At 33.7% G+C, this 24,415-nt stretch overlaps 1 long non-coding RNA gene across 1 annotated transcript in view; it reads left to right on the forward strand.

Annotated features, from left to right (window-relative positions):
* The first annotated feature begins 9,296 nt into the window (after positions 1-9,296).
* The window catches only part of LOC118166806, a 40,611-nt gene continuing 25,492 nt past the window's right edge, over positions 9,297-24,415 (forward strand). The window contains exons 1-2 of the long non-coding RNA XR_004750734.1: positions 9,297-9,571; positions 20,722-20,821. This is a non-coding gene — a long non-coding RNA (uncharacterized LOC118166806). The remainder of the gene's footprint in view (positions 9,572-20,721; positions 20,822-24,415) is intronic.

Consider the following 24,415-nt stretch of genomic DNA (forward strand, 5'->3'; position numbering starts at 1 on the left):
GCATAAAGGACAAATAAAAAGAACAGATAAAATTTTGTTCCATTTCTGAATCATATTTATCAATTGCTTTCATATTAAACATTCCTTTAATTTAGCTGTGTTTAATACCTAGGTATTGTAAAATATTATGATATGTTAGAATGTTATTGCCAATAGATCCAGGAATTCATTTCAGTTTTATGTAGTTGAGCATTTTTTCAAGTAAGAGAAATCTTTACATATGCTGCTTGCCACCATAGAAGGGTTTGTAATATCTAAAGATGACATTCAAAATAAATAAAAATGTATAAATTCATTCAGGCAGTGACTTTTCTCCTTACAGCATCCCATCTACTCTGTCTGTATAACAATATGTGGCCCAAAATATTCTTTGTCTTCCACCACCATTTTCTGAACTGATGTATTTGTTTTCCAGCCATTAGTGCTGGGTATCATTTCAAGCCCATGGGGCCAGACCTGAAGAGTTCAGAACTATTGAAACTCTGAAGAAAAGCTACTATTTTGATCGCATTAAGACTTCTGCCTCTCCCCAATCCCATCTGCTTTTAAATGCCTGGATGCTCAAATATTTATGTGGGAAGGTGTTAAAGAGGCACTCATCATCATGTCTTCCTGATGTAAAGGGACAAGTGTTTTATGAATGCTCACTCTGATATCTTCAGACTTCCAGAGCAATGGTATTTCTAAAAGGTTTGTATTCCTCTTTCATTGCTATTTTTGTGAAGCGCAGTTGCAGTTCTGAATGTAATAAATTTTAACATAAACTTTATATTTACCTTACTTTGTGATTCAATTTTCCGCTGCTTGTGAAATCTGTGGGAATAAGATGCTATTTTTAATGGTCATGAAGACATGATCCATGTTTTCTTGTAAGATTTCCTAAGTCTAGAGAGGACATGTATTTCTGGAATGTGCCACTTTTTGTGTGTGTGTTCATTTGTTTGTTGCTGTTGTTTTGTTTGTTTGTTTTCCTTTTGTCTGAAAGACTTACAAGGAACAAGCTTTCTTTTCACCATTTATTTATTTATGTGTTTTAGGTTTATTCATTTATGAAGCTATAGCAGCAAAGAAGAATATTTTGGGGCCATTCTAATAAGCCATGTAAGTCTAAGTTATGACATACCAAGATTGAAATTATGTTAAATATCATATGTTTCTATGAATGTTGTCCAAGCAAGGGCACTTTGAGATGGAATTGGATTTTTATGGCTTTAGTTCTTTAAGTAAAATTCACTCTTGATACTGGAGGACTTTTCTCATTGGCTCAAGTATGATACAACTCACAATTTTTTATAGATATATCATAGTTGTAATCACAAATATACATATATATATTATACAACTATACATCTGATACATAAAACAGTTCAAATTTTTTTCTAAAAAAATAATAAAAAAAACATTTCCTTGAAAATGAGTGTGTTCAGTTTGATAACTAAACCAAACTAAAATAAACATATTTAAATATACAATTTTTTATGTGAAATTATTGACAGATTCCAATATTAATATATGAATCTTCTAATAGTTCAAAATTATTTAAATGTTCAAATTTGTCTGATTTCCAGCCTTTTCTTTTTTAATGGAAAACTGATAATTGACTTATGTTTCAACTCAGTATAAATATTAACAGTAATTCCTCCATTTTTTCTATTAAACTTAACGAACATCAGATAAAACCTCATTAAAAAATCTGAATTGAATTTCATGTTCACAATAAACTCGCTATTTTGATCAATAGTATTGATACGTTTTAGATTTTTTTTTTTTATGCAAGTAGGCTAAGACTAATTTGCTGGAGGTTGCTTATATATAAATTCAATTTAGAAAGTTCTAATAATCACCAGATTAAATTGTGTAAATTATTTATAATCTCATCTAATCACCATAAACTTAATTTAGTAAATACCAAATACAAAACCAGATTTTCTTCATGTTCTGGCCTCAAATATATACTCAACACAGCCTGTGATGGTAAGCCTTCGTTTGTCCAAAGAAAGCATTTTTCTGTTATGATAATAATCTGTCATTCTGTTGAATGACTAGGAACCTTACTAAGAAGCATGAATTTGAACATAAGGCAATTTTTTAAGCTGCTAAATGTGAAATCATAATTGTTTTGCTACTTAAACCAAGCTTATTTCACAGTCTGATTTATTGTGCAACAGGGAAAAAAAAAAAAAAATAGAGAAAAAGTGAGATACTGAATCAGTGAAGTGAATAAACCTTTAAGTAAATTTTAGCACTACTGATAATTTAAAAAATCTGCTTAACCATTTTCTGTGTTGAAGACATTTTTATATGTATTGTGGCTGATTTTCTCAAAGCTAGACTGGTTTTCTTTTAATTGCCGGTATATAATGGTATTTTAATAGTTAACAAGGTTTGGAAGAAAGGCAAGTAAAAGAAAACTAGTTTAGCTCAGACTGTTTTGGAGATATGTAATGTGGCTAACCAAGTTTCTCATATAAAACAAAATAAAAAGAGACCTCCAATTGGATTATGATTCAGTAGTTGAAAAGATGGCTTGGTGGTCAATGATAGAAACTAATTACCTTTTCATCCTACTAATTAACCTATGTAAATAAGTTTTGACACTACGTAAGCGTTGTTTTTTTGACTGGCTAAGTGTTCTCTCTTCAGTGAACAAAGGTAAAAGAATGATGGCAACTGGGTTGTAATTAGATGATCTTTAAGATTCCTTCCAATCAAAACCATTCTATGATTGAATGCTTCAATAAGGAAACATCAAATCTCTTCAGAACATTTTTTTATGACAATAATCATCAAGGAACTTATAAAATCAGTTTTGCTGGCAAAAATGCAAAAACAACATTCTAAAAAGTTCTTCCTGTTGAGAGCATCAAGTTTGAGTACCTGGGGTTTTCAGCTAAGTTAAAACACATCTTACACAAAATGCTCAAGAGGAGCTGGTTTTAAGTTGATTTTCTGCTGTGGCTCTCTATCAGATAAAATATTTAACTATTATAGGGCAATATAGAGCATGACCATCCCATCCCACATATTTTAAGATCAACATTATCAGCAATGAACAGAGCTTCTGACCCAGGCTTATGTCAGCAAGTAGCTCCTTTACACAAAGAAAAGGTTTTACTAATGTGCACTGTGAATTCTTTTTAGGATAAATGTGATGAGACAGGCAGTGAGATTTTTTTTTTTTTTTTTTTTTTTTTTTCCAGAGAAATAGCAGTGAGATTCCCATACATTTGCAGAGAGAGAGCTGTAGGAATACTGTGCTTTTCTGTACCCCATTTCTTCTCTAGCTCTAAAACTATAGCTCTTATTAACAGGTTCAGGTCAGTGGACTGTAGAAAGTGGCTGTCTTTGGCAGAATTTAGCCCAGAACATGACATTTCCATTCTCATCTTTCCCCTAGTGGAAGGGAAGGTAGACAACTGATAAAATGTAAAACTTCTGCATATGTTTTTTGTTGTTGTTGTTGTTGTTGTTGTTTGTTTTGTTTTGTTTTGTTTTGTTTTTCTAAGGCATTGTAAAGCAACTTTTACAAACGTCTCAAATTAAATTAGATTACTGTAAAGTGTCCATTCTAACTTAATCAAATTAAATGTAATTAGGTTTTGTATTATTTTTTACTGTCAAATTTATTACCTTTATTAGGATATGTAATATTAATATAAATTGTAGCTCATAACAAGAAGTCAGGGTAATAGTGAAATTAGTTTTTATTTTATTAGACATTACAATTTTGAGAGTGATTGATTTATTCTTTGGAAAAGATTTGTTTCTTTACTTGACAAGTCAGAGTATAGGAACAAAACTTTTCAGCTCAGTTACCATCATGTCATTTGCAAACTGAATAAATATAAGTTTTTATTCTGAACAACATTTTTGCTAATGTTGGTCCTATGGCATAGAAAAAGAAAGGAAAATTGTAATTAGTTTTCTTTGTTCTGCTTCACTGGATGAAGCATAAATGCTGTTTGTTACCCACTGTACTAACTAGCATACAAATTCAAGTTTTTTAGGAAACTCTTCCTTTTCCGGCCAAATTTTTAGAAAGTTGGTACAAAACCAGATATAGATCCAGTGAATTATAGAATGGCCTGGGTTGGAAAGGACCTCAAAGATCATCTAGTTCCAACACCCCTGCCATAGGCAGGAATGCCACCCACTAGATCAGGTTGCTTATCTAACCTGGTCTTGAACACCTTCAGGGATGGAGCATCCACAACCTCTCTGGGCAACCTGTTCCAGTGCCTCCTCACTGGAGTGAAAAATTTCATTCTAACCTCTAACCTAAATCTCCCCTCTTTTAGTTTAAACCATTCCCCCTCATCCTGCCATTATCCAATTGAACAAAGAGTTGCTGTATTTGTCTTGGAACAAGTTGCACAAGTCGTAATGTACAAGTTGTTTTTTGTTTTAGCTAGTCAGCATATATAACATAAAGAAGACTCACCTGCAATCTTTCTACCTGTGATCCCGTGATTTTAATTTTAGTTAAAACAGATTTAAGCCTTTGCAAAATGCTTATAATAATCCAGCTTCTCACTTTCTCAGTCATGGGCATAAAAAATGTGATTTCTGCTATGCAAGCAGGACTATCTGGTTATCATTTCAGACCTTGATGGTACCATTCCCAACCATTTTGTGAGTGAGGAAGATTTTTCACCATACTCCAGATCACCTGCAGTGAACCCGAGCCTCTTCCTTTCATTTATCTTGCTGCTTCTCCTGTATAGTCTGGGTGAAGCATAGGAAAATTTAACATTTCCATCTCCAGCTCTTAGTACAATGCTGACCATTGATTTGTTTAACTCCAGTCAGATTATCAAAGACATATTTCCCGTGGTGTCTTTAGCCTATTTCTATAACAGAGAAGAATATGTTTACTGATTTTCCTTTGTAAACTTCTTAACTCACTGAGAAATATCTTAAAAACTGTATTCATCAGTTCTTGCCAGGCAATAAATTACTGTGGATGAATAATAGATGTTCCCTGCTACCAGATTTGCTTCTTTTGCCATTATTTATTTCCTTCTAGATTAAGCAGCCTCCTCATTGACCTAGGCTTCAGACTGGCTCTGCTTCCAAGTGGCTTGTCTGTGGAGTCTTTTCAGTTTATGATGAAAAGCAAACAATTGACAATGTGCAGCAAGTGGCACAAAATTATCACCCATTTTTCCATTTCATGAACATCCTGCATTTTTGAAACTATTTTAATTTCTTTTGGAACCTGGAAACAGCTAAAGTAATAATAACTTATCCTAGGAGCAGATTTCTTAGTAAATTCTATATCTTTATGAAGAAATAGCTGTTACTATGTTCGAAAGAAACCCAAGTATACAGTTTTATTGATTTTTTTTCTATAATTTGGTTCAAAAATATTTGTTTCTTTATAAAAAACGGTTGAAAATTTTGGAGACTTTTATCCATCCATTCTTGCTTAAATCATTGTGATTTACTGGTTCTTAGTAAACCTCTATGTAATTGGCAGTATCTAGAGATGCGTATGTTGTTAACTAGTTGCTTTATAATGTACCTGCATCTTTATGTATGTAGGACTTGAATTACTTACTATCTATGGGTGAGCAGAACTCTCACCTGTGTTTTAAAAGTCATACTTTTTTTGGAAGGAAAGAACTTCAGAGTTTATTTTGGAACTTACATTCATATCCTTCCCTGTAGTTTAAAGTATTCAAGATCTAAGAAAAGCATTTACATTTTGATACCTGCACAGTAGAACATAGCTCAGGGAATTTTATGTAGGGTTACTTATGCTACATATAAAAATATGAGAAAGTGAATCAGTATTTATGAAAAATGGTATTTTGTGTATAAAAGTGGAAGAGTTTAAATCTTTGGTTTCAAGCTATTCCACGCAGTATCATAAAGTAGTGTGGAAATCTCTGATGGCACATACACAAATTAACATCCATGGATTAAAGTATTTTAGACATCCATACTCACATCTACCTCTTTTCATGTAATTGGATATTGATGTAATACACCCTGAGTTCTTCCCAAAGCTAAAATATTAGTCTATAAAGGGAGGGCTACTAGTCCTGCAGTTCCTACAGTGACTATACATTAAATGGATACAATAAAGAACTGCTTTTTAGACAATTGATATCACCATAAAATAGCAACTTATTACTGCACATTTCATGGTATGCTGCATTTTCAGTCCTTCAGAATACAAAGGTGCTGGACATTTTGCTAACTCAAGGAATAGTTTATCAATAGATATAATTTTAAAAGCTTCATAGAGATCACAGTTTTAAAACAGCAATAATTTGTCAGTGATCAGACATCAACCATCCTTTGGATTTACTGATACAGTAAATTTATTTGGTAATAACAACAGAGGTATAATCTCTGGATCAGTTTTCTTTCCTAGATTTGATGATAGGGCAATTGTAAGACAAAATGCTTGGAAAAATATTTTTCTTAATAAGGCATGCAAGTTATTTCTGACTTTTTTTCTTCCTTGTATTTACAACACTGCTAAGTAGTCTATATAATCTTCTGGTGTATGAGCAAGCATCTGATAAATAGAAATGATCTGGTGTTATACAGGTCTTAACTATAGTATGCCTTTCATATCTCTGATCAACTGTGAGAATTCTTATTTTAACTCTAATTGCTACTATTCCAAACTAAAAATCATAATCTCATTAATACAATCAAATGTCCTGTTATATGAGCAAACTGTAAGTGATCTTTTCCACAGCTCTATTAATGTTTACTATAAAGAAGCAGAAAAGGTGTTATAAAACTATAGATACAAAAGGCTAAAAGGTAGAGAGACAGTAACTACCTTTACTTGCACCATTTGATCATTATGAAAATCCAGGACATTATTTCAGGTGACCTTCATAGTATAATGTTCAGAGCCTCAGATTTTCTCAAAGAATCTTGGAGTCCTTTGTATTTTGAAGCCAAGGTGCAAGCTTATTCACTTTCTACTTACCATTCACTTCCTACTTTTGGAGAGACCCATTACAGCCTGAGTTGTTGTGAGTTATTGCAAGTTTACAACGTACATATATTTGGATATTTAATTGAGAACCAAAGAAATTAGTTAAATTACAGGGCTTCTTATGAGTTCTTGACTATCAACCAAGAAAATCATTTAAATCTGTCAAAGAGATTTACATCAAGGTGAAGTAGAGTCCCACCCAATAAGGTACTAAATTGTTTCTTACGATATTAGTAAATAAGTTCATTTTGCAATATTATGTAAGATATTTGGTTTTAGGGAAAATGAAATATTTTGCAATTTCTGAAAAAAAAAAATGACCTTTGTTAAGTACAAGAGGAACAACATGGATTGGCATCTTTTAATACTAGTCCAAGCTCATACATTTTTCCTGGGAATCACTCATTTTGGCTACCCACATGCTCCTCAGTACCAGCTGCCTGGAGTTTGTTCCTGATCCCACTGCCTCTGCAACATAGTTTGCACAATTGCAGGCAGCAGAATGAGCTGGCCACAGCTGTCAAGATCTGAAAATACTTAATGACAATCTGTGCACTGTGAAACAAAGTCATGTATTTCAAACTATATTATCTAATAAGAGTTGCTAATCTCATCCCTAACATTACATCATTGTCCAGAGGATTTGATCATGTCCTGCTATGCACTTAATTATATTTGAGAATACTCAGCTACATTTCTCAGGAAAAACCATGGAAGTTTTGATTTGGTCTGTCAGCTCCAACTTTATAATGTTTTCCTGTTACCTGTATGAAGCTTCAGATAATAAATGTGATAATAAAAATCAGATAAATGAAATAATACATCTTTTTTTTTTTTTTTTTTTTTTTTTTAATTTCATCTGAAAAGCGAACATGATTAAGGTGTTTTCAAAAAGTATTTTAAAATCTTATTCAGAACTTGATCATGAGACAGCCAAACCTAGCTGTGGGAGTGTGGCCATGGGGATCGACAAGCCCTATGGTTGGTGGTAACATCAGACTCTTAATGATGAGGCCATCAGAAATTTAAAGAGTTTAGAGGGAACAAAGAAGGGTGATTCAGGAGATGCCTTGCTGTCTCCGACTGCTTGTTCTCCAGCCGTTAAGACATGGAAGTTGCTGGGTGTTTGCTGTTGCCAGGCAAAGTTTTTGCCTGGAAAAGTACTGCTGGAGAGCCAATGGTATAAGAAGGGAGCCTGTCCTCAGTAAAGTTAGTTGAAGTTATGCCCTCAATAAAATAGGTGAAGTTACTGATGCTGAAAGAACCCTGGTGTCCGTGTGGCCATTATGCCACACCTAACAACAAACTTTTTGCATTTTCTCTCAAAAGTAAGCTGTGTAATTCTGGCTTCCCATACTTACCTTACATGGTGGTTGCCAGATTAAGTCATTTTTCTTAATGAAAAACTGAAGGATGAACAGATGAGTGAGCTGTTTCTTGAGTACCACTAGACTTGGACTTTGGTTATTGGGGAGGGCAAAACACAGCTGTGTTCCATCTCTCAGCTTATACTCCCACTGGGAACAGTGGGATTCTCAGTGATCATTCTCACAGTGATTTTCTACAGATCATTTAACCTGATAACCAGAAGATACATCTGTAAGCTTCAGTGAACTAAGCTAAGATTTTCAATGCATCTTTTACTTGTATTTAAGGATTTTAAAGAAATCTTCTAAGCAACATAAATTGCAAATTGTGGATGTTTCTGTATTGCCTTTTTTAAAACCTAATATGCCAAAGAATTTGTATTATAAATCATAATGTTACTAATTGATGATAGGAAGTACAACAGAACTACGTCATCATTCTTCTCATTCCATAATATATTTGATGTTTCCACAGACGAAGTTATATGTTTAGTTTTCAGTAACTGTTTGAGATACTAAGAATTTCTGTCCACGAATGCACTGCTGTTTACTTCTGCTTCTTTCTGCATGTTATATTTCAGTTTCCTGTTCTGTAACATAATAACTGTTAATTTATCATTGTTTATATAGAGCGCATTTTGTCCTCATTCTTCATTTCTTCATTTATGTCCTGCAAATATCTCATTGTTGTTTTACTGCATATTTCTCTACCTTTATATTTCATTCAATGATGTTGTAAGCATCATAATACCATTCTTTTTCCTGCATCCGATCTACTGACCATTACTTCTATGATTCTATACTGACATTTTATACCATATTTTATGCTCTCTCTACATTTTGCTTACTGTTGTGTGCCCTTCAATCACAGTGCTAAAATTCACTTTATTCTTTAGATTCTGTATTGTATTTTCCAACTCTAGTGGTTTGGGCTTCCACTTTTTTTTTTTTTTTTTTTTTTTTTTTTTTTTTTTTGTCACTGTATTTATACAGACATTATGCTGTCTTATTATCTTCCTTTACTGTATTATCTTTACTGGCTTTATCCTTAATTTTTAGTTTTGGCTCCTACTAATGAAGTTTTCCCACTCTTGTAAAAGCTGTAGATCATATTACAATTCTAATGCATCTTTTTCCATACCGTTTTCTGTGTTTCTACTTCCCTTCCCCACTGTCATATCCTAGTAGATAGCATCTTGATGAAAAAATTATCAAGACTGTTCTACAAGAAATCTGTCATGTGGTATGTGACCTCTTTTAAATTTGAGATATAGCTACGAATTCCATATTTGTACTAGATGAGTTGCTCTTATGTAAATGTATAGAAGCTAGTGTCAGACAATTTCTTCTGAAGACTTCCTTTCTTTGTTCTGTTTTTCTATCCCTCTATAATTTATCACTTTTAGGACAAAGTGAGTGACTTTGAAAAGGATGTTTTGCCCCAGTTATAGCTTGATTGAAGTTAAGTTCAATACATAGTTTTGTATGGAAGTTAGCTATTACATGTTAAGAAATAAACATACATGAACACAATTTTTTGTCCCTCCACTTTTATTATTTACTAATTAATACAGGGTAAAATGTCATATTATGATTATGATAATTATTTTAGGTTTTAGCTCAGCTGGGAGAAGTTAGTATTGGAAACCTCACTGAAAAAAATATATTCTATATGTTTCTTCAAATGGTCTAGATCAAGTAAACATTTGTACTGTTTAGTTCCCATTGAAACCTAGGTGAAAAAGTATCTTAAACTACATCTTTAAGTAGCTAAGTAGAAAACGCAGTAGTAGCACTATGAGAACCACTCATTTTAGTGCTTTCCATTTATGTTATGTAATTGGTGCAATCTCATACTTTGCATAACTATAGGAAACATTAATAAGTGACGAGGAAAAACAGGCTGGAAGAAGAAGTATATCAGTTATATGGCTTCTTTTTGCTGTGGAAAAAGCGTGATCAAAACAGCTTTTAATAGAAGGAAAAAGATAAATGAAGATCATTAAAAAATTTGTTGTATATTGTTTCTTGCTGCTTGTAGGGTAGGAATATCTCCTGTTCTTATTTCATTAAGCATGTATGAAATCTACCACTGATAAGATAAATGTCTTACAGTATCTGACAGGATCTTTTTCAAATTCTGGCTGCTAATGTAAGTAACTTCAGCAATGCCATCTTCCTTAAATTTAAAGCTCCACATAGAGTAAGAAATTGTCAAATCTTTAAATACCAGCTCTGTAGGACATTTTAGAATAATGATAATAATAATAATAAATAGAATGGTTATACTCTAGCTGCCAAAACAACAAAATTTCTTGGTATTTGAATATATTGCAAAAAGACAAAAAACAAAACAAAACAAAAAAACAAACAACAAAAAAAACATTGGTCTGATGCAAACCAGTTTGGGTCAGGGCAATACTCTTCAGTCATCATAGCCATAACTAGCTGAGAAGTCCAAATGCAAGTATATGGTTTGATTTCCAATTTTAACACTATATTATCCACTGGTTTCTTAAAACACAATGCTCCATCTGACATTTAATCCTATTTGGTATTCTCTAATGTTTTAGGATGCTTTTCCCTCTCTCTCTATCCATCTTCAAACAGCTGATGCCAAAAAGGGGTAACAATTAGGTCTGCCTTCTAAGAAGATGTATAGTTATTGGTGCAGCTCAAATTCCTATAATAAGCTTGCTCTAGGTGAGTCCATTGAGTGAAATTCTTGCTAAATTGATCAAATCCAAGCCAGACTTTGTTCGATAACTGAAAAGAGGATAACTTTAGAGTCCCTATATATGTAGGCTGTTCCTATCACTATATCATAATCAGGTATAAGACTATTTCTAATTAAATAGGTTAAGATTCATTATATCCAGGCAGGTTATATATCTCAATATGCCTAAACAATTGCAGCTCTATTTCTCCCTGAGATGTTCTCTTCATATATTCATTGACGTTTTAAATGTATGCCTTATGTTATGATCTCTGTTTTACATTACTTCTATACAATAGTATATATTATTGAGCCAAACTGAACTTGTATTTTCAACAAAGAGAAACTATCACAAGTTTTTTGACAAAATCCACAGAATAAGGCATATTCTACCTCCTTCTCAATAAAATAAACATGCAAAGAAAAGAAATACTTTGCACTTCACAAAAAGTAAAATACATTATACCAGCTACACAAGTGTCATTATTCACACAGTTAAAAACTAAAGTCTCCAGGTCCGATACCCATAAATTGTCACACTTGCAGAATAAAAACAATAGTTAGTGTAATGATTGAGGATTAGACTTTGTATCAGAAAAAATCAAAGGATTTAAATCAGTATTCTCTTGTTTAGGTTTATGAATATCTATATTATGCAAGTGTGACAAAAGCCCATTATGGCCTTCCTTAATAAAAGATATCTGTTGTTAGTTTAGGAATTGTTAAATTCAGAAGTTAACTATGAAGGGCAGATTTTAGATTTTATTCTGCAAAGGAAAATTATTTTAAAACATTTGCAACTCTACGTAAGAAATAAGTGAAAAAAATGGTAACTAAATCTTAGTCTGAGAAAGCAGTGAAAAACAATTATTTTAATCAGTTGTTTTAAAGAATATCCTTTAACCTTCCAACTTAACTGTAGTTTAATAATTTATTTTACATAGGAATTTAGTAGGCTTTAAAAATATTCCAGAGGATGTTGGAAGGCAATTGGGTGCTCTAATGACAGACAAAGTAAGCTAGGTGCATGTAAGGACTAAGGCAGAACTATTCATAGAATTACAGAACAACACAGGCTGGAAGGAGATGTTCTCCATTGTTGATGAAAGACTATCTGCTCCAACCTTTCATGGAAAAGAGCCTAGATAACATAATCTAGCACCATGTCTAGTGATGTGTTGAAAACCTCCAGTGATGGGAAGTTCTATTGTGTCCTTGGGAAGGTTATTCCAGTAATTGATTTTTCTCACTGTAAAAAAAATATTTTTTTTTATAAAGATGATACTTGCAACTTGTAGTCATTGCCTCTTGTCCTCTCCATATGGCAAGTTGTGAAGACAGAGCCTCTCTCCTCTTTCTAGCTGCCCATTAAGTACTGGAAAACTTTGATGAGATCTGCTCTGAGCCTTTTCTTCTCCAGGGTGAAATGACCTAACTCCTTCAGTCTTTCCTCATAGAATAGGTTGTCTAGTCCTTTGATCATCTTTATGGTCCTCTTTTGGACCCTTTTCACTCTGTCCATGTCTTCATTGAATTGTGGGGCCAAAACTGGACACAGTAATCCTGGTATAGCCTTACAAGTGCTGCATAGAGTAAGATGACTACATCTCTTTCATTGCTAGTAATGCCTCTGTGGATGTAGCCCCAAATATATCTTTTTTTCCCCCCCTTTTTAGATGACTGCCTTATCTTTCATGAGGTCTGTCTCTGCCCTTAGCAAGGATTTCACAGATGTTTTTAATATAGGGGCATTTAGAATTTAATTTCTTATAATTGTTAATACATATTAACTAGATACACCTTATGTACATTAATGTGTCTCATTATCTCAGAATGTTTCCCCAGGAGAATTATACGAAGTACTATTTGTAGATGACACCAAGCTGTGTGGGACTATTGATCTGCTTAACTGTAGGAAGGGTCTGCAGAGAGATCTGGATAGGCTGGACTGATGGGCTGTGTCCGGTTCTATGGCATTCAACAAGGCTAAGAGCATGTGCTGCGTTTGGGTCACAACAAGCCCATGTGGTGGGATAGGTTCAGGGAAGAGCAGTTAGGTGTGCAGAGGAGAGCAACAAACCTCATGAAGGGCCTGGAAAACAAGCGTTACGAGGAGAAGCTGAGGAACAGGGGCTGTTCACTCTGGAGAAAAGGAGGCTGAGGGGAGACCTCATGGATCTCTGTAACTACCAGAAAAGAAGCTGCAGCAAGGAGGGTGTCAGTCTCTTTTCTCAGGTGACATGTGATAGGATGCAAGGCAATTGCTCAAGTTATACCAGGGGAGGGGCAGATTGGATCTCAGGAAGAATTTCTTCATGGAAAGGGTGGTTAAGGATAAGGACAAGCTGTCCAGGGAGATGGTGGAGTTGCTGTCCCTGGAGCTATTTGAGAAGCATGGATGTAGCACTTTGGGACAGTTTAGCACTAGACTTGTAGTATTAGGTGGATGGTTGGACTTGATGATCTTAAAGGTCTTTTCCAACCCAAATGATTTTATGATTCTATGATTTTATTCACCATGGTCAAATAGGCAAAACAAAATGATTATTTCTATGGCAGGTCATTTTGGAAAAATGAAAATTTGCCAAACGTAAAATCCAGTCTTGAACAGGCAAAACTTCTGTTTCTCTCCAGTAGTTTCTGTCAGATTTCTTGGAAGCATTGTTCTCCTGATATGTCTTGCATTAGAATAGCAGAAAAATTGGTTTTGTTTTAAAAAAATGTAGAGTTGCTGTGAGGGTCTGTGTGCAAATGTCTGAGATCCAGGGAGAGAAAAGAATGATAATGGACATCTAATTCTCAGTGTGAACAAACACTTTTCCATATGTATATGAGTATGTATATTTGCAAAGTGAGTAATTTACAGAAATCTTTAGGGAATTTGGGGGCAAAAGGCTTTATTTGGGGGAGTTAGAAGAAGAAACTTCTTGATGTATTCAATGTTATTTCACACAGCATAGAGCTCTGAAGCTCAGAATTCAACTATGGGACAGGTTGGCAGGTACATGCAAAATGTAGCATTTCACATAAAGAACCAAAAGTATGCCAATAGGACAGAGAAATGAGTAAGTATTTTGTTACAAATATAAACTGCAGTCTGATCAGTTACTAAGGTAAATGGGGATTATAGTAAAAGTGTGCTGTGATATAATACAAAAATGCCTACAGTTCTCCTTAATGTAGAAATATAAAACTAAACAGAAGGATATTCTCAGTTCGCAACAGTTTGCATGCAAATTCAAGAAAATATTAGTTAATCTTTAAAAGCAAATATCTGCAATATATGCAATATAGCAGAGACATAGTGGATGAATTTTCAGAAGCCTCACAGAGAACACAAAAGAAAGTAAGAATTACAATAGAAAGTTAATTACTTTTGCCATACTTTAAACCAGATTGTGCAGCCTTCCAACATCCACAGTGAAAGAGAAGAACAGCTGGGAGGTGGAGAAGTGACAGATTCTGCTGAGTGAAAACTCTTACAACATTTAATTCCTCACAGCATAGCACCTGCTGTGTTATTGCTCACCAGTGACATCAAAGTACTAGTGCAGAGTACACAGTGTTCACCAACATGGTGGGTGTTTTCTCTCTGCAATATTTGGCAGTAGGTAGGAGTTTTCTTGGGCTGGAGAATGTTCTTTCCAATCTTTGTGTCCTAGTTTCATACACAACCGTGTTTCAATTTGCATCTTGTAAGTTCATTTTTTTTTCACTTTCAATGTGAAATTTTTTTTTTTCACTTTTCACTTTCATTTTTCATTAATTCTTCACTCAGATTTTGCACCTACACCTAGGTATCTTTACTGCAAATCTTCACCAAATCTATATTCATTTACAGAATACAGTCCAAGCCTGAAACACTAGAGTTCATATATTCTCTGTTATGCCTGCACAAGATCTTTGTGATCACATGGACATATCTTTTACCTCTGATAAGCTCTGTTGATGAAATCTGATGGTTATTTATTAACCTAAAGTAGCCTAGGTTAAAACTCTTAGTCCAGGGGCCAGCTCTACCTGTCTGAATGTCTGATAAGTCACCACGTGGCTGCACAAAGATTTGTGCAAATAAGTTTTTTCCATTCATATTGGTTTGCATATGACCTTTATTTTCCCTTGCTCATTAACTGAATGAGGTAATTTATTTTTCTTACAGTTATTTATCTATCTTAAATTTCAAGGGTATTTTGTCTGCACTGGGGTTTGAATGTTTAAGAAATGAAACTGTGAGAGAGATGTACCTAGCAGCAGCACTTTTTTCTTTCTTTCTTTCTTTTTTTTTTTTTTTTTTTTTTTTTTTCCTAATTCAGACTGTTTTCACAGTAATAATGGCAGACCTATTCATTGTTGGAATATTTACCAGTGCAAGTGTACATGCTCATATTTCCATCAGACTAACTTCTACATGAGCAAACAAAAAAAGCCTGCCAGTGCAAAGCCATCAGTTAAATGTTTAAAAAATAAAAAATCAGACAGCTGACTGAGATCGTATCAGTCTACCATAATATTTCTGATCTGGTGCCTGGCTCTACAAAGACAGATTAACTTTATTCCTAAATCAGATGGTAAAGTTATTTGATGTTAAAATAAAATGCACTGGCAAACTGTTCAGTCTATACTGTATCTGTGTATCATTAGAATGTAATGAAAGGAGCAAAGGAAGTTATGATTTGCTTAACCTTATCAATTGATCAAATCATAATAGACAAGTAATATCAATCTAACCAAAGATATCTGTTTTACTTCTTATTTTGTGAAAAGAGTCTAATAAGTGGTACAATTGATGCCGATTAAAAGGTACTGAGGAGTTGTGTAAATAAATAAATAAGATTTATAGCCCCAGACTGATCAACTCTGCCTTTTTTGGTGACGAATCAGTATCATCAATAATCCTTCTTTAAACAGCAACCGATACTTTAGAATAGAGCAGAAATTGGTTGCACAGTTCAGTTAAATACCAACTGTGAAGAAGCCCATCTGAAAAGCCTGAAAATCTGTATCAAACATAGTTCCTTGAACATCATGTGTGAAAAATATTTGAATGTATTTTACAGGATTAAAATATTCAAAGTCATTTGGGCTTTTAAATGGTTATGAAAGTTGAATCCTGTTGGTTTATTTAATCTCATCAGTACTCATCAATATCTTTACTTAAGATCAGTAATTAGAAAAACACTTTTAGACCAGTAATTTATTTTAACATAATATAATAAAGGGAAACACAAAGGACCTAGCAGCTGCTACACTTACTACAACAGTACACAAGATGTTTTAATTCTATAATTTCATATAGCCCCTTACCTTCCTGACTTTTTGGTAGCTCCTGTTGGAGCTCTAGAGCTCTAATTATATCTTGTTTAATACAGGGGATTATTATTATTATTATTATTTTTTTTTTTTTGTAATCAACACTGCTGACCTCCGTGAACTTATTCCAGAGGTTGTACATTTTTTTTCCCTGAAACTACCAACAATATTGCTGTCTTTTTTTGTTTGTTTGTTTTGTTTTTGTTTTTGTTTTTTTTTGATTGTATAACTATATTTATCATTCAAATATACAGCAGCAACCATGATATTTTCCATCTGTCTAAGTGTTTTGGGGATGGAGAGAAAGTGAATCCAATACTTATTTTCAAGGCAAAATCAATTTTAACTAGAACCAATGCATTTTATATTCCTGTGTAACTCAAGACCAACTTAGTATTCATGATGCTTTTTTCATACAGTACTCATGGTGTGTTTCATTTGCAAAGTGGCATGCACAGGAATAAAGACCCAGAGGAATATAACCCTTCTACTTCACACAAAGAGTAAATTAGGTTTTCTTAGCATTCTGTCTCTTCATCATGTGGAAAACCTGCTGCCAGTGAAATTTTCTTCTGGTGTCCAATGCATTTTCTGATATTTTTGTAGCTTGTTTAAAAGGCAGCTGCAGTATGGTTACAATCAGCAAACCTCTGCAGTAATTCAGAAAGGAAAAGGTAAAACATTAGTACTAGACAAAATGATCAGAGAAGATCAGGTACAACAGATGCAAATATTATTAATAACTGAACAACAAATGAGCTCAAATACTTTAGGAGGTTCAGTGGTGTCTGGGAAACATAGGAGTTGTTGGTTGTCCCGCTAGACAGAACAACTCTTAGAAGAACTGCAGAAAAGAGTCTACAGAAGGTCTGCTTACAAGTCTCAATTTAATCTGGAAATTATTAAATATACATATATATATTTAAAATATAATTATATATATATAATATATATAAACTTTTAACAACATATATTTACTAACTACCAAGAGTAGATGCAACTTCTTATGGTATACTTTTAGTAAACATTGATAAATATTGTACTATTTGGTACTATTTGGTACTATGTGCTTTTGCACATAGATAAATATGTCTGCACACCAAAAAAATGACTGTAGTATGCACTTTATTCACTCTTTAAACTAAAGAATGCTGAAGATAGCCAGCTTTTGTTAGATTTTACATATTCAGAGTAGTAGACAAAATCTTGTCTTCATCTCATAACCTTGCAGAGACTCAATCTGTTTTGGAAAGCCTTTTCTTACTGGAGGTATATTAGGTTCTCAGTGAAGTTAAGTGATTTTCCCCAAGGCATAAGAGTTGGTAGAGGAGAAATAGAATTAAGATTGGCTTTTCAGGTTCCCAGTTTCATGTTAGCCATCAGGTAAGTCAGCCATACACTCAGCACATCTCAAACTGCTTGCTAGGGAGGCTACCACTGGTACAAAGGGGGAAATTTGGGTGCATGCTGTGTATATCCATCAGGTCTATCACACCGTTTCTAAAAGAGCAGGAGGGTCACATAAATTCACAGTAACTATTAAGTCACTTAGTAAAATTCATATTGGAGGTCACCATGTCCACACTGATTTTTTTTTCTCTTCTTTCATTCCTCCTCCTCATCAGGCAAACAAATATGTTCTGTGTGAAAATATATCACAACAAGTCTGTGTTTGGTGATCACTGAGCAACCAAAGCAATTTACTGACAAAATGCCTGTCTACTTATTAGCAAATCTAAACACCTCAAACTTATCTGTGATGAATATAACAGACACAAAAAAATTCTGAATATCTGATTGTGCCATAAGATAAAGGAAAATAATTAACTGAAATCCCAAGCAAGAGACATGTTGAGTTATTTCTATTCTTGCATCCTCATTTATAATTTTTTTGTCTTTCTTCACCAAACACTTTTTTTTAAATTATTTTTTTGATTCATATTCTGTCATTTTTTCTTTCTCCAAGATCAGTTTTTTGTACCTGTAGTTATAGCTCCTCTTCTGATATGTATCAAGATACTACCTTTACTCCTCTTACCAATTATTCTTTTTTTCTGGCTTTAATTTTTGAACACCGCATGATCTTGGAGCTTCTGAAGCTCTGAACACTTAGAAGTTCATGTTTAATGGTAATTGCCTTTATCTTGCAAATATTAGTTTGCAGGTCTAAATCCGATGATCCCAAAATAAAAACTACTCTTCTTTTAGGTTTCATGGGTACCTAGTGATCAGGAAATCAAGCATTGTAACTGTTTAGTAGTATTTTTCAAGTATAAATGAAAACTTAGATGCCTGGATGAAAAAGAAAATAATTGATAAGGTAGGGAAAGCCTACAGCTTCTACAGTGTGTGTCACATCTCTAAACCAAGAGTGAGATTTACAGTAGGACCTGAAAAGCAGAGTCTACCAGGGACTGACATTTCTCTTTCATGGAAAACGATATTTGGAAAATTCTTAATTCCTCACTGAAATAAAAATGGTGCCATTTAACAGTTTTCAAAAAAGACAGGTATGCTATTACAATGTTTATATTGGCACTGGCTCATGAGTTCTGGATCAAGAGATTTTTCACACCACACCACTTTGAATCAGCTTAAATGCTACCACAGACAGGCAGAAAGTTAGTTGGTCAGCAGCAGTTCTAGATTCAGCACTATGGCCTAGGTCTGTTGGAATATTTTCACTAGCTTTACTGAACAATTGGTGCATTGTATATAATGTTTTTAGAGCAGTGAAACCAAGTACTGCCTGACTTTCTCTTTAGTATCTGTGGGAGTTTATAAGCAAATTAACTGAGCTCAGAAAATGGCGCACTATCCCACTCGAACTAAAGGGAGAATTTTAGGTAGGTGGAATGTAATCATGAGACTGAAATTCAGCCAGGGTTTGGGCAGGACAAACTGTGGATTTGTCAAGCAGCTATGAAAAGTATTTCCAAGGTTTTCCCAAAGCAGAGGCATAAGAAATATTTTGTCACCTACACAATATTAGGCTAAGAATTCTGTTCTTTTTCTCTGCTTTTGATGTAGTGGAGGTAAAGGGAAACAGAGAGAACCAGAGAGCTTCTTTGCAGAACATTCAAAGAGAAGCAGAGCAAAGTGTCAAAGATGGGAGAAAATATTAATAAGTTTCATGGCATATATTTTATTTTCTGTGCCACCCTGTTATTAACAGGTGGTAAATACAGACAGGTTGTCTAATGTTCTCAAAAGCTAATAAAACATCTTGAAGTATGCAGTGTGGGTTAGCTTTCAGTCTGTATTCTATTTAATAGTCTTTAGTGGGAATGCATACAGAGAGGAAATTAAAGTGCAGAAACCTCATTAAAATCCAATTTTTGAAAGCATTAGAATTCACTAAACAGAACTCTGTGACCGATTATCATTAAATTATGATAAGTCCTTTATTACCTCCTCACTTGTGAGCAGTCTAGAAATCCTGTTTAGTGAAACTGGCATTTTCAGGAATTTGACAGAGCTGTGGATCAAGAAGTCAAGAGACTTTTTTTCATTTTACTCTAGTGTAAGAAATAAGGATAGATTTTTGATGTTTCCAGTCAGTCTCCAATTTGACATCACAGTAATTAGAAGTGATTTTCTTGGTCTCTTTCTCCCTCTTTCCCGTTCAGTCTTCCTAGGCAATAACATTCTCTAGAGATTGAAGGGACAGTCTGTAGTTAGGTTACGAAACAACACATCAGACATAGCTGCTGACTCATGAATTGGCAGTGTTGGACTCCAAGAAGACCCATAAAAATAAAGCTCTACTCATTAATTGCTTTTCTCCCTGGCCTTTGTTTACTTCTCTAAAGTAGTGTGTCGAAAGTCCTGTCTGTTTTCATGTCTGTTGAAATAACAATTTTTTTTTTCTGTATTTTTTCCATTCTTTATTAACTTTAAAATATTTTCCTTAAGTTAAATTTAGTTCAGAGATTGTTAAGAACATCAGTGCTTGTTTGTTTATTTTTCTGCCCAATAGCCCATCTTTTTTTTTTTTTTTTTTTTTTTTTAAAAAAAAAAGAAACTCAAATCAGATACATGTACAGTAAATGACATTTCCTTAATCAGGAAAAAACAAAACATAAACCTAAAATTCAGAAATGTGCATAAGAGAGGTATTCCTTGGGAGGAAAAAAAAATAAAAAAAAAAAATAAAAATAAAAAGGCAACAACTAAAACTCACCAAACTGCTTAATTATTCTTCAAGAAACTAAAACTATTTTTTATAATATATGTTCCTTCTAAATAGCTACACGGAGAAGCATCTTCTTGAAATGGAATATGAAATACTCTTTAGGCAATTACAAATATGTTTTTGATTTGCAAAATTTAGTTTAATTATGTAATTTTATTTTGTGTGCAAGCAGGCTTGAACTCACCCAACATGATGAGTCATATGGAGCTGGTTATTTCCTGGTGAATAGCAAGAAGCAAGCAAAAATTATCATTTGAATAAAACAATCTGTGAGTACAATGTATTAATTCAACTTTACAGTAGAATCAATGGCAAAAGTTCATTCCTAGTCTTAAAGAAGATGTACCAAAGGTGTTATCTGAAACTCATGAAGGCCTAATGGGATGTCTGTGGCAAGCAATGATAAAATGCTCCTTTCCTGAGATGCAAAAATGCTTTCAATCACCATCTCCAGATGAGTTCACTCCTTTAAAAATTCCATTTCTTTGACAGTATGTTTGTAATGAAGTAGCTGCGTGAGTGTGTTTGACTTTATTATATGTTGTGAAAGGTGAACATATTGTAGGCATTTAACAGGTTCCTTATACCAGGCTTGTTAAAAATGGAGAGCTTAGTAAATGCAAATGTTGCCCAACTGAACACATGACATTATGTGTATTAGATATAGAAATCTGTTAGTGTTTATATATATAGACAACGTGAAAATATACATAGTGATACTCATAATCTATATTGTAATGATGAAGTGTGTACCTCTGTGACAGGAATTTGCTGCTCTCAGTGACATTAGGTCACAAAATAATTTGCTTTACTGTCTAGAGTCAAGCAAATACTACAAATGATTTACAAATAGAGTGCTATTTCTTCTATTTTCAAAGTCCTATAATGAATTTATTACTGAAAGGTACTTTATCATGTTTTGAGATACAGTGTTCACCAAAGACTGTAATTCAGCTGTGTAGAAGACACAGTTTGGACTGAGTGGCACCCTTAGCATTTATGTTTTTTCAGAACTACAGCTACTTCTTAATAGTTGTATAAACTGTATAAACTACTACTAGATTTAAGTGCCTTTGAAAATTAGTCAGATGTCAGTGGTGCCCAGTGACATTTTGAGAAGTAAATAGCACAAGTTGTGATAGAAGAAATCCAAGACAAACATAAGAAAAACAGCTTAGTCAAGGCCCTTTTTAAAGGATGAAAGGATGAAGCAGTTTTTTAAATTTGTTTGTTTGTTTGTTTGTTTGTTTCAATAAGAATGGTCAAGTAGGTTCTAGTTGACCCTGCCAGGGGGGCTGAAGTAGATGAGCTCCAGAGGTCCTGTCCAACCTAAACAATCCTCTGCTAAATATTCTACAATAACATGAATTAGCCAGCATATTCAGAGAAAGGATGTTATAGTTAGTGCACCCTTTTCAAAATTAAGTATGCCTGTACTAATGTAATTTTTAGAGTAGAACTCTATTTAGGGACACATATTTTTTACAGTGGATTCTGACTGGCAAGAATGTGTTGTGCCATGTCTCATCATTAGCATATAAATGACATGTTCAGAGGACCAAACCAAGTGTTTTTTACAGGACATATGCTATGTAACATGAGACACATAAAAAGATAATTAAGTATATTAATCAATAATTTGATTTATTTCGTATTTGTTTAATATGGGGATATAAAACTGATTCATGCCTAATTCATTTCCCAGGCAATATCTTTTCATGGCACAGATGTTTAGCAAGCAAAAACAATGCTGTCTCTACAGTACTTCGCATGTAGTGTCGGAGAAAATCTCGACGAGACAATATGTAATTGAAGGAGCAATAACATAAAAAAGGGAAAAAAAGAAAAAAGAAAAAAGATTGTTTTCAAACAAAAATTGAAAAATGAAGTCACTGACTACTAAAAATAGGATATTGTTCAAAAGTTGACCAGGACAAATAACATGAGGAATGAAAAACGGTCAAAACCAGTTTAGTAGAGGAAAAAATAAACCCAAAATCCATTGCTAGAAGCTCTTATTCCCAATGATGAATAAAAGTCACTTTTTTTTCCCATGCAAATGCCTAAATATGGTTGTGCTAATTACCCTGTTATTTTTCTATACATGAGTATGACTGCTTGAATCCAGTTGAATGCTGGACAATAAGCTTGAAGTCAACAAAATTGAGCAGTCACTTCTTTGTTAACCTGCTCTAAATTCTCCTTTTCCAAGCAAACTGAGGCGTGCATTGTAGCAGTGCAGTTCTGTGATGAAAGACATGGTGATCATGAGCACTAGTAGACAAGCATCATTCTGTTATTTGATTTTTATTTATTTAATACAATTGGATGAACTTCAGGGCTCATCTTTTTGACAATGATTATTCAACCTCCAGTTATATGGCTTGGAAAATCTTTTTTTCCAGTCAGTCAAGCTGGAAAGCTGGGCAGATAGGACAAATTCCCTAACTGGAAGATATAATTTAATCTCTGGCTTTGCCTGGGTAGAAGTGTTCATTAAAAGGCATGGTCAACCACTGAAAGACAATATCTCATGCTAGTTTTCCTAGATGATTCCATTTTGATTTTGTTTTGGTCTGAAACATATCCTGATTTATTCTCAGTTTACAGATATTACTGAAGGAGACTAATAACTCAAAAATTGAAATAAAATATTAAATACCCCAATATAAGTACAAGGTTTTTATTTATAACTATTCATAAAAGGTAATCTTGCACTTTTATGTTGAAGCATATTCTGATTTAGATGACTAGGATATTACCAGCGTTTCATGCTGTAAAACACCATTTGTGAAAGGCCACTTGTGTAAAGTCTCTATAATTAGTGGATAGTTGATGTGTAAAGGGAAGAAAACTCAAAGGTAGAGGTGAGAATAAGGATGAATTTTTGTCTTTTTAAGTATTGTTGTTAAGGAGGTAAAACAAACCATGAAAAGTTTTAGAAATAATTACTCTGAAATATCATTAGTTTAGAAATAATTAAGGGGATGAATTACAAGTCAGATTTAGAAATAACCAGAATTAAGAACATAGATATGAAAACTAAAAGGTCCTATATAAGAGCTAGCCCAATACTTTATTGCCATACTATCAGTCACTTTCAAACATTCTTGCACAGAAATCAAGGATGTCCATCAAACATCATGCTACAAAGAAAATTACCCACTGTAGTTTTTTTTTTCACTACTTAAAAAATAATTAAGAAAAAAAAAAAAAAAAAAAGCTACTCTAGCACCACAACGAAATCCTTTTGGCACTCCCAAGTATATATGGTATAGCTGTAACCAATGTGATTCAAGATGAGCTAGCCCTGGTATGATCGTCACTATATGAACTGGCTCAGAGATCAGGGGTCTGATTTCTGAAGGTGAAAGGAGGGCAGTTCTGAGCTACTTCCGTGTTCCCAGACTTGGATCTGCCTAGAATCCAGGCAGGCCCCATATCTTAGCATACCTTGAACTGAAGCAATGTCTGGATGTCATCATTCAAGTGAGAATGTTCAGACTAGAATTATTAGTATCTGACACCTTTACCAGCCCCTCAATAATTTTTTAAAAAAGGTTGCATTCTGGAATGAATGTACATTTTGATAATGGCCAATTGTGAATAAAGTGGAGACAAGAAAAATGTTTATTTGCGGTCAAATTTGTAGATTATCTTTGTTCTAGTCAGTTTTCAATCTTCTGCAGTGGTCATGACACTAAAGTACTGCACAATTCACAGGCCGCCTTTTCACAAACAGTACTCCCTGGTACCCTCAATCCTTTTTTCCTTTTCTCTGTCTTTGAAGGAATAACCAGGAAGTTTTTCTGGTAATTACTGCAACAGATTGTGTTGAAATGATTTTTAAAGATCTGTTTATA

This window comes from Oxyura jamaicensis, chromosome 4 (genome assembly GCF_011077185.1).
Source record: "Oxyura jamaicensis isolate SHBP4307 breed ruddy duck chromosome 4, BPBGC_Ojam_1.0, whole genome shotgun sequence".
Taxonomy (NCBI): Eukaryota; Metazoa; Chordata; class Aves; order Anseriformes; family Anatidae; genus Oxyura; species Oxyura jamaicensis.